A 13,582-nucleotide genomic window follows, 5' to 3' on the forward strand; every position below is an offset into this window, starting at 1 on the left:
AATGAACCAGGGCGCATGGAGAATCTAGGACCTGATGGAGTAGAATTAATTTGGCTGGGGACTTACTTTAAGTTAGAAAGTTTGGAAACTTTATTCTTTTCTTTCTTTCTCTTTATTAATAGATACTTACAAATTTAATATAAAGTCTCCAAGACTAATTTTTATTGATATCAGGCAATGAATTTAGTCCAGCAGTGGGGGCACAGGTAGGTTTGGGAATTCCAAGGTGAGTTGTAGGGCAGTATTACAGTGGGGGCAGCACATGTTCCACCAATTGCCAAGACTGTAACAAAACCACATTGGCCCTGGTTTAGCTACTATTCTGCCTAAGTACTTGCTCTCAGAGCCTGCTTAAATTAGATGTAATCTCACCTTTTATCTTATATCCATTACTTTCACACCTCTTCCTTCTTTATCTTTGAATAGCAAAGGTTTGGATAAACAAAACACACAACTAATTACTCTGGTTCTTTTTTGTGGGGACATCTAAACATAATCACCACATTATAAGCCAGCAAAAGGATTTATGATCCTCCCAGAAAATCAGTTCTTCATCTCTTTAACAAGGGGGGTTGGACTAGGGTACCTGAATTCTACCCCAAACACTTACCAACTGTGTGACCCTGGGTAAGTTGCTTACCTTCTGAGTTTCAACAGGATCATCTGTAAAATGGGAATATTAGAGCACCTATCTCAGGGTTATTTTGAGTACCCAAGGAGATAATATATGTACAATGCTTTACAAAAACCATCTAAATTATGGTTCTCGTCATAACTCTAAAGGTCTGATATAAGGCAGGATCATAATTAGGAATTCTTTCTCCTGGGTGAACGTAGTTGAGCTAGATATCATATGTTTACCTGAGTAAGTATTCTATCGTCTTGGACATGCTAGGGAAGGACCTAATAATTGGTTGATAATGAATGAATGAATAAATTCTTATTCGAGACCAGTCCCACTCATGGTTTTGAATTCTTCATTGAGTACAAGAAACTATTGCCAACTAGTTTGATATACATTATGGGAGGGGAAAATGTATTCAATATGTAGGAAAATATATTGAGTTGTTTATCCCGTAATGACTGATTTTAGTTTCTACTGAGCTAGCTACACTTCCCAACAACTTTCTCTTCTTCTGTTTCATTTTGAAGATAATTCATGATTGTGAAGTAATTGTTACCTATATGAAATGAACCATTATCAGAATTCAGTTCATTTTAATATGCCACCAATGTGGCATAGGATTATGTGGAAATAGAAACTATAAGACATGATTCTTGTCTTGTTGAAAATATTGATATAGTACTGTACAGATAACTATTCTGTAAGACACTCACTGGAGGAATCAGCACAGGCTTCCTGGAAGATTCAGGACTGGAGCTAAATTTTTGAGGATGGACAGGAATCCAGAAAGTGAGAGGAATGTTTCAACATGGGACATAATAGAAGCAAAGCAAAGAAAGGAAAGCAGAGAGGTAGTTCATAATTCTATCCAGGCAGGCACTACAAAGTGCATCTGGGGCAAGAACAATAGGGCTTTTATATTCACTTTGTAGGACAAATTCAGTTGGAAGAAGCAGGAGGAAGATCTCAGAGAGAGATCTTAGATTTTGGGATACAATAATTTTATTTTATTTTATTTTTTATCTTAAACAAGAAGTTTATTTAAACAACAAGATGTTTGACTTGAAGGGAAAAATATCTAGGATCATTTTCTTTATAGTAATTTATCCCTCCTGAGAGACAGAGATTGCCCTACATGTAACAGCCACGTACAAAAAAAGTTATAAAATCGTCCTTGGGTGATTAAAAAATAAATTGAAATTATCCAATCAAACAAGGTATGCAAGGGTTTTTTTTTTGTGATTTTGTTGTTGTTGTTGTTAAACAGTGAGGGCAAAATAACTTACTTGAATATAAAGATAAAAGTTGAATGAGCATGCCACTAATGGAGAAAAGGGATATTTTCACAGAACCAGTTTGATTTTTCCCCTCCCCATCTCCATTTGATATGTATCAAAACATATAATTGGCCATTTTGTTAAAAAATACGCATTATGCCTGTGCACATACAACAGTTACTTTATGTGCAATAAAGGAATGGAGGAAAGGAATCAAAGAACAGAGAAAACTATACTGCAGTAGTCAGGATGTGGAGGAACCAAGTCTTGATTTTCTAATTGTGAATGTATTGTTTTCCTTGGGAGCAAAGTTCTGGAGTAGAGTTGCAGGTTCTCTTTTTAGTAATTACCTCCTGTCTGCTGCTGGAATACATCAATTGTATCTTCATCCTCCATTTCCAGCTGTGCAGGTGTATCTGTTTCATTGATTGGCTGCCCATCAAATCAGAGTCTGATCTGCCTCATTGACAAACTCTGTCATTCACAATAGGCTTTCATTAGTTTACTAAGTGGTGTGTGCCTCTTAATCTTAAACTGCACCACCGAACCATCTTGCCCGCCACCTTCAAATTAACGTGGTTGTTGTTTTCAGTCCTGACTCTTTCCTTCGGCTTCTCATCGGCCATGGTGAGTCCTGAGGTCTCCTCAGCCACTGCTTCACAAAAAAGGCACCAGGATGGTCCACTCCAAGGGAATGGGGGGAGAAGCAGCAGTGGCAGGAGCAGGAGCAAAAGGAGAATGAGAAGGAAGATGATGGTGATGGTGAGGACAAAGAAGAAGAAGGAGGAGGTGTTGAAAGAGAAGGAGGTACAATAATTTTAAGGGAAGAGATTTGGGGATGCCATTCTAGGGGGAGAAGGAAGACAGAGACTCTGGTACATCATGAGGCTCTTGCTGGAAAGACTATCACTTGGGGAGAACAGAGGGTAAGGTCATTCCAGAGAGGAGTTCAAATACATTGCACAAAGGTCTTAGAATCTCACATGGCTCCTTTACTTTTAGTGACCAGTAGTGTCTTTCCTGTGAGCTTCTGATTCATGAAAATGGATGACTCAGTCCATATTCTGAGAAACATTAGGTTGAAACTAACATTGCCAAAGTCAACAATGACTTTGGACACTCACCTGTGAAAGGCACGATGCTGGTGGTGCTGGGATGCAGCAGGCAACGTCACAGTTGTAATGGGGAAAGTAGTTGTCTTCACTGAGAGAAAGGTGGTGGTCTGTAGCATGTGGGAATCATGCTGCCAGGTCTGGGAAGAGAGAAATGATGATAATGGTGCAAGGAGAAGTAGATGGTGACCCAAGGGAATTGGTCATGCCACACATACTAGACACCATGGCGCAGGACACCATGAATCAGGACTGAACAGTACTTTGAAAATGAAACAAGAGGAGAAAGTTGTTGAGAAGGTAACTAGCTCAGAAGAAACTAAAATAAATCATTACTGGATAAACAGCTCAAGATATCTTCCTACATATTGAACACTTTCTTCTCCTATAATGGTGAGGTACAGGTATTGAAGGATCACTTGGAAAAGGAAACTATGTCTCACTACTCTTTTCATAAATGCTGTTTAGCTGTCAGCCCTCTAAATTTCAGCACACTAGGACTGATCTTGTTTACCCATCCTAGTTAAGGTTCTCAGAGAAAGAACTAGTGTGATCTTTACATCAAAAGTATTTTTTAAAAATGGAAACTAAACTGTATAATTTTGAACTATCCCCTAACCAACTCAATTAGCCAACTCAGACAGAAAAATGATCTGTGAACTTCTTACAAATGAGGCGAAGGAGGCAGCTGGTGCAACAAAGCATACTGGCATTGAAAATGAAAATAATCGTAATACTTGAACTACTTGCCTAATAGGATTGTCCTAGGGTAAAATGGACCAATGAAAATATGTGAAGTATATTAAGTATTTTATTAATACAAATTATCCGATGGAATTATTATTTTACATGAAAGCCAATCATTTAGTTAGCATCAGTCACCTCACTCTTAAACACTATACTTTTCAGAAGGGAAAAACTTAAGAGTTTGTTCATTTATCTGTGTCCTCTACTGGCAATAGCCCTGTCCTACTCTTCTCTCCTCAATTGAAAGTACAATTACACATCTTTTCCTGATGCTCATTTTCTTTCCAAGTGTTACTTCTGTCAAAGATCATGTTGGAATTTTGTCCTGCTTTGGACTCATCATCTTCCCCTTAAAACTTGATGTTCCTCCCAACTTCACTAATTCTTTTGATGATTCCATTCTCTTTCCTGTCACCTAGGATCAAAATTTTGAAATCATCTGATTCTTCCTGCTCCCTCATCCCCTACTTCCACTTGCTTGCCAAGTCCTGTAGATTCTATTATGAATATGGGCATTTATTTAATTTTATTTATGTATTTATTATATTTTATGTATATATTTTATTTTATTACATACATATATTTCATATCTATTTCCATCCATTCCCATTGCCTCTATCACTTCTTGCCTAAGTTTTTTTTAAAAAACCTTCAGTCTTGGAATTAATACTGTGTATTGGCTCCAAGTTAGAAGAGTGGTAATGGCTAGGCAATGAGGGTTAAATGACTTGCCCAGGGTCACACAGCTAGGAAGTGTCTGAAGCCAGATTTGAACCTAGACCTTCCCGTCTCTAGGCCTGGCTCTCAATCCACTGAGCCACCTAGCTGCCCCCTTGCCAAAGTATTTTTAATCATCTTTTAACTTGTTTATGACTCTTTCTGACCCATCTTTCACACAGTTACCAAAATCATCTTTCTAATTGTGTACAAAGATATGATTAGGTTATTCCCCTGCTCAAAAAAAACCTTCAGTGGTACTTCATTGCCCATTGCAGTGATCTCCAAGGTGGGGTCAGGGCATGAGCCAAAGTGTGATGTGATCCACCAATTAGAGAATAAGGAGATAGACTGAATCACACTTTCCTGTAATAGCTAATAATAGTGTTTATGTTCCAAACAACCATCCCTTGCCTTATTCTCTAACATTCTCCCACTTAACCTCTTCCCTTCATTGTTAATTTCCCAAATTCCCTGCTTCCTGCCCCAGGAGCAGGTCACAAAGGACAGTCCATTTAAAATTCAATACCCAAATTCCCATTGTGGATATAGTTGGTGCCCCTTAGAAGATAAGCTTTGGCTTTGGTGCAGCCATTTTCATTTTGAATGGGGCAGAGTGTGGCATAAGATGAGAAGGCATGGCTGAGTTGCAATGTACATCATAGATCTTATTACATTATATTTCCCCCCATGTTCTAAACTTCTCTATTTCTATGAAGGGCATGGCCATCTTCCTCATCCCCAAGATTGTCATCTTTGGCAGCACCTCAGTGTTATCTTCTTTGCTTCACTTTCCCTCACATTATATTGACCATCAATCCTGTTTCTACATCCACAGCGTATTTTTTTCCTTTTTTTCTCTTTCTCTTTTTTTCATTTTTCCCCTTCTCTCTGTTTACAGGGCCACAACTCTACTTCAGTCCCTCATCACCTCTTCCTGGACTACTGCAAGGCTCTCCTTGACACAGGTTTTTTCCCTCTTCAATCATCCATCCTCCATAGTCCACACAGGTAATTGGTCAAAATCTGACCATGTCACCTGCTCCCCTCCCATTCTTTAAATTCCAGTAGCTCCCTTTGACTTTAAGATCAAATATTATTTCATCTTCATCTTATCTTTTGAAAATATCTACTTTTTGTGATTTATAACATATGTTATTATTAGAGTCTATGTTTTACAAATAACTAGGCATAAAATGGGGGTATATCCTCATTTTTTTAAATTGATGGAATACATAAACAAAATAATTTGAAGATCATTGACCCATTGGAAAAAATAGAAGTTCTTTTGTGTGGCTTTTTAAGGCACTCTATATTATGGTCCCAGTTTTTTTTCTAGTCTTATTTTATATTCTTAACCTCCAGCATTTTAAATTCTTGATAAATCTTCTCTACTAGGTAAATCTAATCTATCCACTTTACTAGTAGATAAAGGGTTGGGCTTAGAGTCAGAAGACCTTAGTTCAAATCTAGTTTCAGATATTTATTAGTTGTGACTCTGAAGAAGTAATTTAACCTCTGTCTTTCTTATTTTCCTCATCTGTAAAATGGAGATAATAATAGCACCAATTCCCAGGGTTGTTGTGAGGATCAAATGAGATAATTTGTAAAGTATTTTGCAAATCTATAAGTACTACATAAATGCTAGATAATATTGTTACTATCATACTTATTATAATTCCTTATCTGCTTTTCTGATATCATCCTGTTGTTTTTCTCTTCTTTACATTTTCTTGGTCTAATCCAGTTGTTTCAGTCATGTCTGACTCCCCATGACCCTATTTGAAGTTTTCTTGACAAAGATGCTGGAATAGTTTGCCATTTCCTTTTCCAGTTCATTTTACAGATGAGGCACTGAGTCAAACAATGGTAAGTGACTTGCCAAGGGTCACATAGCTAATAAGTGTCTAAGGCCAGATTTGAACTCAGGAAAACCAGTCTTCCTGTCTCAAGACCAGAGCTCTATTTCCTGTACCACCTGTACTATACTCTGTGGATTGGATAATACACTAGCAAGTTCCTACTTACAACTCTAAGCTTCAATGATTCCTGTTATTAATTAATTAAATGAATAAATATATAATTACTGTCTCAAAAGAATTTGGCCTAACCATTCACATAGTAAAAACCAAGTATATGAAGAATGCCTTCTGCTCAGATCATGACAATGGATAATTTTAGATATATGGTTCATTAGTATACATGGTTAAAGATCTTGACTCAGAATTGAACTGGATTTTCATTGGGAATCTGGGAGTGAGTTGGATATTCACTGGGAATTTGCACAGAGTTTTAAATAATACCAAGCTTTGGCTTGAAAAAGCCACACAAAAGAACTTCTATTTTTTCCAATGGGTCAATGATCTTCAAATTGGTTTTAAAAACAATGATATTCCTTTGGTAATGTTATCTAGCTATGAATCATGCTAATTCACAATCTCCAAAGAATTAGAATTGAAGATTAACACCCCCCCCACCCCAAAAAAAGGATGTCTTGAGTTTGAGCAAGGTGCAATACATTACAACTGAAGATTATTGTAGGATAAATGAAATAAGGATATTATGAGAGAACTGGATAAATGAAAACAAGAGATAATGATGGATAGCCCATGGCCATCTTCCATCAGCATTTCACACCTGACTTACTCTTTTGGCCTTCTTCATCATTCCCAAGCAACCTCTTAACTTACAAGATGACATCAGTCCTGGACTCACGGCTCATGAATGTTCTCTGCCTTTGAGACTCTTCTGATTGGTGGGCAAAGAGCTTTCCTCCTCCTCCTTTTAAGATAGGTCCTGTCTAGAGCAGCCATCTCTTCATTTCTCAACTGACTGTACTCCTTTGGTCTTCTCCATCCTGTCCCTCTATTGGGTACCTTCTTTCTTTCCACTTTGTGAGCTTCCTTTTTTCTTATGAGTCCCCCTATTGGAGTCAAAGTTCTGTGAAAGCATGGATTGCTTTTCTCATATTTGTGTCCCCAGCACTTAGCCCATTGCCTGGGATATAACAGTCACTTGACAAATGTTTATTAACTGACTGAGTAGTCAGCATCCATGCAGTGTCAAGAAAACAAGAGAAAGGTACTGAATGCATTGGGTAGACCCCTGATGAAGGACCTTTAAGGAAACAAAGACAAGAGTCACATAGGGCATGCAAATATAGAGAGGTTGCAACCATGGAGAGAATATCCACAGTATTCAGTGAACTCACAAGGCCATTGAAATACTGAAATGATTATTTTTTCTAAACCACTGTTCTAGGACTGATAAGAGATACAAAAACAACCAAGTCAATTAGTTCTTGACCTCAGAGAGTTTACAGACTCTGGAAGTACTTATTGGCTTTGTCATGTGTCCTAACTGCTCAATGGAAAAATGATGATAAGAGAGCTGTAGCCTTCCTATCCTGTGCAACAGCTAACAGACTAGAAGATTATAGATTTAGAGCTGTAAAGAATCTTAGTGGCAATCTAATCCAACTTTCTCATTATACTAATGAGGAAACTGAGGCTCAGAGAAGTCATCATTGTAATTAACAATGGAAATAATCATGCAATCTTGAAAATGAAAAGGTAGAATTTGGAAGTGTGGAAGGAAATGAATTGTTTTCCATTCTTTTTCACTTATTCAGTATTTGACATGCCTGGTTTGCAAATTTTGTGACTGTTGGTTTAATTTTATGAGCTCTCTCCTCAATCTGACATAATAGGGAGTTGGCTGTGTTTATTTTAATTGCTTTCCTGAAAATAACTCTTTGGACTATCTCAGTATACTGCTGAAGTATTCCTTATCCACCACCCCTGACTCTGGTTCCCATCTTCTTTTTTGCTATCAGTCTCAACACAATCTGTTGTCACTTCACTTGAAAACAAACAAACAAAACCTTTTACACTGGATGGTTGAACACCCTGCACTGTTCTTATTTTGATTTACTTATAGTACCAAAGTGCTTTTTGAAAGGAAAAAGAAGAGAGCAAAATGCCAAATAAAGTGTCAGTAAATATTCATCAGAAATGTAATTTAGAAAGCAACAAACATAGAACTTTATAGCCCATACAAAAGGTGCAGTCAAACCATGGATTCCCTAATTGCCTTTTTCTTTGTTTCTTTGATATTTTATCCCTCTTGCCCTCATTCTACTAAAATTAATGAATATTGCCCCTACCAAAAACAAAAAGATATAAGGAAGGAAAAAAATCTTGGACTTTGATAATAAAGTACTCATTGACTGACAGAATAAACTGGTACATGAGTGAAATTAAATATGACAAAGATGAAAGATTCAGAGAAACATGGAATGACTTTTATGAACTGATGCAAAATAAGAATGATACACAATAATGAAAATAAAACATAAAAATAACATCTAAGTTCAGAAATATCAGGTAATGAAATATATTCTTTCTACTTTCTTAGTAAGGAGAGGTGAGACTATGGGTGCCAAATATTGTATATGCTGATAGATGTAGTTGTTGTGAGGGTTAGTTTTGCTTAATTATTTTCATTATTACAAAAGTAGTTTGGGGCAGAAATGGTGCTTATTGGGAAATGATTGTGGTTTAAAGAATAAAAGGCACAAATAAAACTTTAAAAACATTGAATGATATATGGAGGTTCCGGGTTAAGATGGCGGCAGAGTAAGAAGCAGCTCTTAACCTCTCTTGACCGAAACACACAAAACTCCTCAAGGGGACATAAAAACAAGTCCAGACGAACGGAGGAACCCCACAACAGGGAACAGCGTGGAAGGTACGTGGAATCGAGGCATTTCCATGCTATAAAGGGGTGAAACAGCTCTCACTAAATCGCGGGCTGAGCAACCACCCCACCCCCACCCCCTCCACACACAACACCTGTAGCACTGAGGCCAGCTAAAAAGAAATAGAGCAAGTTTGGGGCACCCATCGAGTCATTGGCAGCTTCGGGGCCTGTTCCTGAGAGCAGTAAGATTTGAGACCCCAAAAAGCCAAAGAATGCACCCGAAATCTGAGCGCGGGCTTAGGATGCAGAGTACGGGAGCAGAGCTCAGGCGGGCTCAGAGCTCAGGCTCCGCGGAGGCGTGGGTGGAGGAAGATGGGTGTACAACTGTGGAAGCAGCGCCCTGAGACTTGTAAAAAAACCTCCAGCAGAGGATCAAGCAAGGGGATCCACCAGGGGGCTTGACCGCGGACAGACCCTGAGCGTGAGGATAAACCTGAGAAGCTGCTGGGCTAACGATGGCTACCCAGTCTCAGGAAGTTCAGAAGAGAAAGATTAACAACACGAAAAAAAGTCTTTAACACTCGACAACTTTTACACAGAGAAAATCCAGACAACCGAGCAAAGAGAGGAGGAGAACAAACAAGCATCTGGACGCTCCTCAAATAAGGAAAACTCCTCACAAGCTATGGAAGAGTTCAAAACTGAGATTTTGAGGAAAATGGAAGAGATCTGGCAAGAAAATAACAGTTTAAAAGGTAGAATCTTGCAATTGGAAAGTGAGGCTCAGAAACCAAATGAACTGATAAGCAAATTGAACACCAGAAATGACCAGATTGAAAAGGAATACCAGAAGCTTATAGCTGAAAACCAGAAGATTATGGCCGAAAACCAAAAGATCATAGCCGAAAACCGAAAGATTATAGCTGAAAACCAGTCCCTAAAGGCTAGAATTGAGCAGCTAGAAGCTAATGATCTCTCAAGACAACAAGAACAAATAAAACAAAGTCAAAAGACTGAAAAAATAGAAGGAAACATGAAATATCTCAATGAGAGAGTGACAGACCAAGAAAATCGGTCTAGAAGAGAAAATTTGAGAATAATTGGTCTTCCAGAAAAACCAGAAATTAATAGAAACCTGGACTTCATACTAACAGAAATAATTCAGCAAAATTGCCCTGAAGTCCTACAACAAGAGGGCAATATAGACATTGAAAGGATTCATAGAACACCTGCGACATTTGATCAAGAAAGGACAACACCCAGAAATATAATTGCCAAATTCAAGAGTTTCCAAGCAAAGGAAAGAATCTTACAAGAAGCCAGAAAGAAACAATCCAAATATCAAGGAGCACCAATCAGGATCACACAGGATCTGGCAGCCTCCACGCTAAAAGATCGCAAGGCTTGGAATACGATATTCAGAAAGGCAAGAGAGCTGGGCCTGCAACCACGGATCAACTACTCATCAAAATTGACTATATATTTCCAGGGGAAAGTATGGGCATTCAACAAAATTGAAGAATTCCAGGTATTTGCACAGAAAAGACCGGGGCTAAATGGAAAGTTTGATATCCAACCACAGAAATCGAGAGAAACATGAAAAGGTAAATAAGATACAGAGGGGAAAGAAAGAAAACTTATAATTTTTAAATTTGCCTTTTTAAGGGCCTCAGTGAGATCTAATTATCTGTATTCCTATGTAGAGAAACGTTATGTATAATTCTCTGTAGTGAACTCTATTCACTATTATAATATTCATTATTATAGTAATCAGAAGAATAATTCACAGGGTGAGGGTGGAACACTAAATAATCTAAGATGACATGGGGGATGGGAAAGAGGGGGTGAATAGCAGTGAATAAGAAAATAGGATATTCTATTACACACAAAGAGGGCATGGGAGGGAGAGGGGACAAATACTATTATAAGAAGGACAGGAAGAGAGCATTAAGAGGTAATAATCAAACCTTACTCTTAGTGTAATCAACTCGGAGAGGGAAGAGTAGCTATACTATCCATTGGGACATAAAACTCTTATCTAACCCTTCTGAGAAAGTTAGAAGGGATAAACCAAGGGGAGCAGGGGAGTGGGGAGGTCAAAAAAAGGGAGGGGAGAAGAGGGAGGGAATTCATAAGGCCTTTAAAAACAAAAAAGACCGGGGGGAAAAATAAGGGAGGGGGTAGTTAGGGAAGTTAATCAAGGGAGGGGATAAGGGATAGCGGCTCAATAACAAACCACTGATTTAAAAGGAAAGAGTATAAGGAAAAAGAGGGTAGGAAGAGGGGAGGATTCGAAAATGTCAGCAAATGCAAAACTGATGATTATAACTCTGAATGTGAATGGGATGAACTCGCTTATAAAATGGAAGCAAATAGCAGAGTGGATTAGAAACCAAAATCCCACCATATGTTGTCTACAAGAAACACATATGAGGCGGGTGGACATACACAAGTTTAAGGTTCAGGGTTTGAGCAAAATCTTTTGGGCCTCAAATGAGAAAAAGAAGGCAGGAGTGGCTATTATGATTTCTGACAAAGCCAAAGTCAAAATAGATATGATTAAAAAAGACAGGGAAGGTCATTACATCCTGATTAAAGGCAGTATAAACAATGAGGAAATAACACCGCTCAATATGTATGCGCCAAGTGGCATAGCACCCAAATTCATAAAGGAGAAACTGGCAGAGTTCAAGAAGGAAATAGATAGTAAAACCATACTAGTGGGAGATCTAAATATTCCTCTTTCAGATCTAGATAAATCAAACCGAAAAATAAATAAGAAAGAGGTAAGAGAGATGAATGAAGTCCTAGAAAAATTAGATCTAATTGATATGTGGAGGAAAATAAATAGGGACAAAAAGGAATACACCTTCTTTTCAGCTGCACATGGCACATTCACAAAGATTGACCATATTATAGGGCATAGAATCATTGCAAACAAATGCAAAAGAGCAGAAATAATAAATGTAACCTTCTCAGATCATAATGCAATAAAAATAATAATTAGTAAGGGCATCTGGACAGGAAAATAAAAAACTAATTGGAAATTAAATAATATGATTCTCCAAAACCAATTTGTCAAAGAAGGAATCATAGAAACAATCAATAATTTCATTGAAGAAATGACAATGATGAGACATCCTACCAAACTCTGTGGGATGCGGCCAAGGCAGTACTAAGGGGGAAATTTATATCCTTGAGTGCATATATTAACAAATTAGGGAGGGCAGAGATTAATGAATTGGGCATGCAACTCAAAAAATTAGAAAGCGAGCAAATTAAAAATCCCCAGATGGAAACTAAATTAGAAATACTAAAAATCAAGGGAGAAATTAATAAAATTGAAAGTAAAAGAACTATTGAATTAATAAATAAGACTAGAAGCTGGTACTTTGAAAAAACAGATAAAATAGATAAAGTACTAGTCAATCTAATAAAAAAAGGAAAGAAGAAAACCAAATTGACAGTATCAAAGATGAAAAGGGAAACCTCACCTCTAATGAAGAGGAAATTCAGGCAATCATTAAAAACTATTTTGCCCAATTATATGGCAATAAATATAACAATTTAGGAGATATGGATGAATATTTACAAAAATATAAACTGCCTAGATTAACAGCAGAAGAAATAGAATACCTAAATAATCCCATATCAGAAAAAGAAATTGAACAAGCCATCAAAGAACTCCCTAAGAAAAAATCGCCAGGGCCTGATGGATTCACAAGTGAATTCTATCAGACATTCAAAGAGCAACTAATCCCAATACTATACAAATTATTTGATATGATAAGCAAAGAAGGAGTCCTACCAAATTCCTTTTATGACACAAATATGGTACTGATTCCAAAGCCACGGAGATCAAAAACAGAGAAAGAAAACTACAGACCAATCTCCCTAATGAACATAGATGCAAAAATCTTAAATAGAATATTGCAAAGTGACTCCAGCAAGTAATTAAGAAGATCATCCACCATGATCAGGTGGGATTTATACCAGGAATGCAACATTAGGAAAACCATCCACATAATTGACCATATCAATAGTCTAACAAACAAAAATCACATGATCATCTCAATAGATGCTGAAAAAGCCTTTGACAAAATACAGCATGCATTCCTATTGAAAACACTGAAAAGTATAGGAATAGAAGGACCTTTCCTAAAAATAATAAATAGTATATACCTAAAACCATCAACAAACATCATATGCAATGGGGATAAATTAGAAGCCTTCCCAATAAGATCCGGAGTAAAACAAGGATGCCCATTATCACCTCTATTATTCAACATAGTACTAGAAACACTAGCAGTTGCAATTAGAGAAGAAAAAGAAATTGAAGGTATCAAAATAGGCAAGGAGGAGACTAAGTTATCACTCTTTGCAGATGATATGAAGGTCTACTT

At 37.4% G+C, this 13,582-nt stretch overlaps 1 pseudogene; it reads right to left on the minus strand.

Moving 5' to 3' along the window:
• Positions 1–2,241: 2,241 nt before the first annotated feature.
• On the minus strand, positions 2,242–2,528 carry LOC123251581 (annotated as a pseudogene).
• Positions 2,529–13,582: the final 11,054 nt, after the last annotated feature.

The sequence above is a fragment of the Gracilinanus agilis genome, chromosome 6, assembly GCF_016433145.1.
Source record: "Gracilinanus agilis isolate LMUSP501 chromosome 6, AgileGrace, whole genome shotgun sequence".
NCBI classification, from domain to species: Eukaryota; Metazoa; Chordata; class Mammalia; order Didelphimorphia; family Didelphidae; genus Gracilinanus; species Gracilinanus agilis.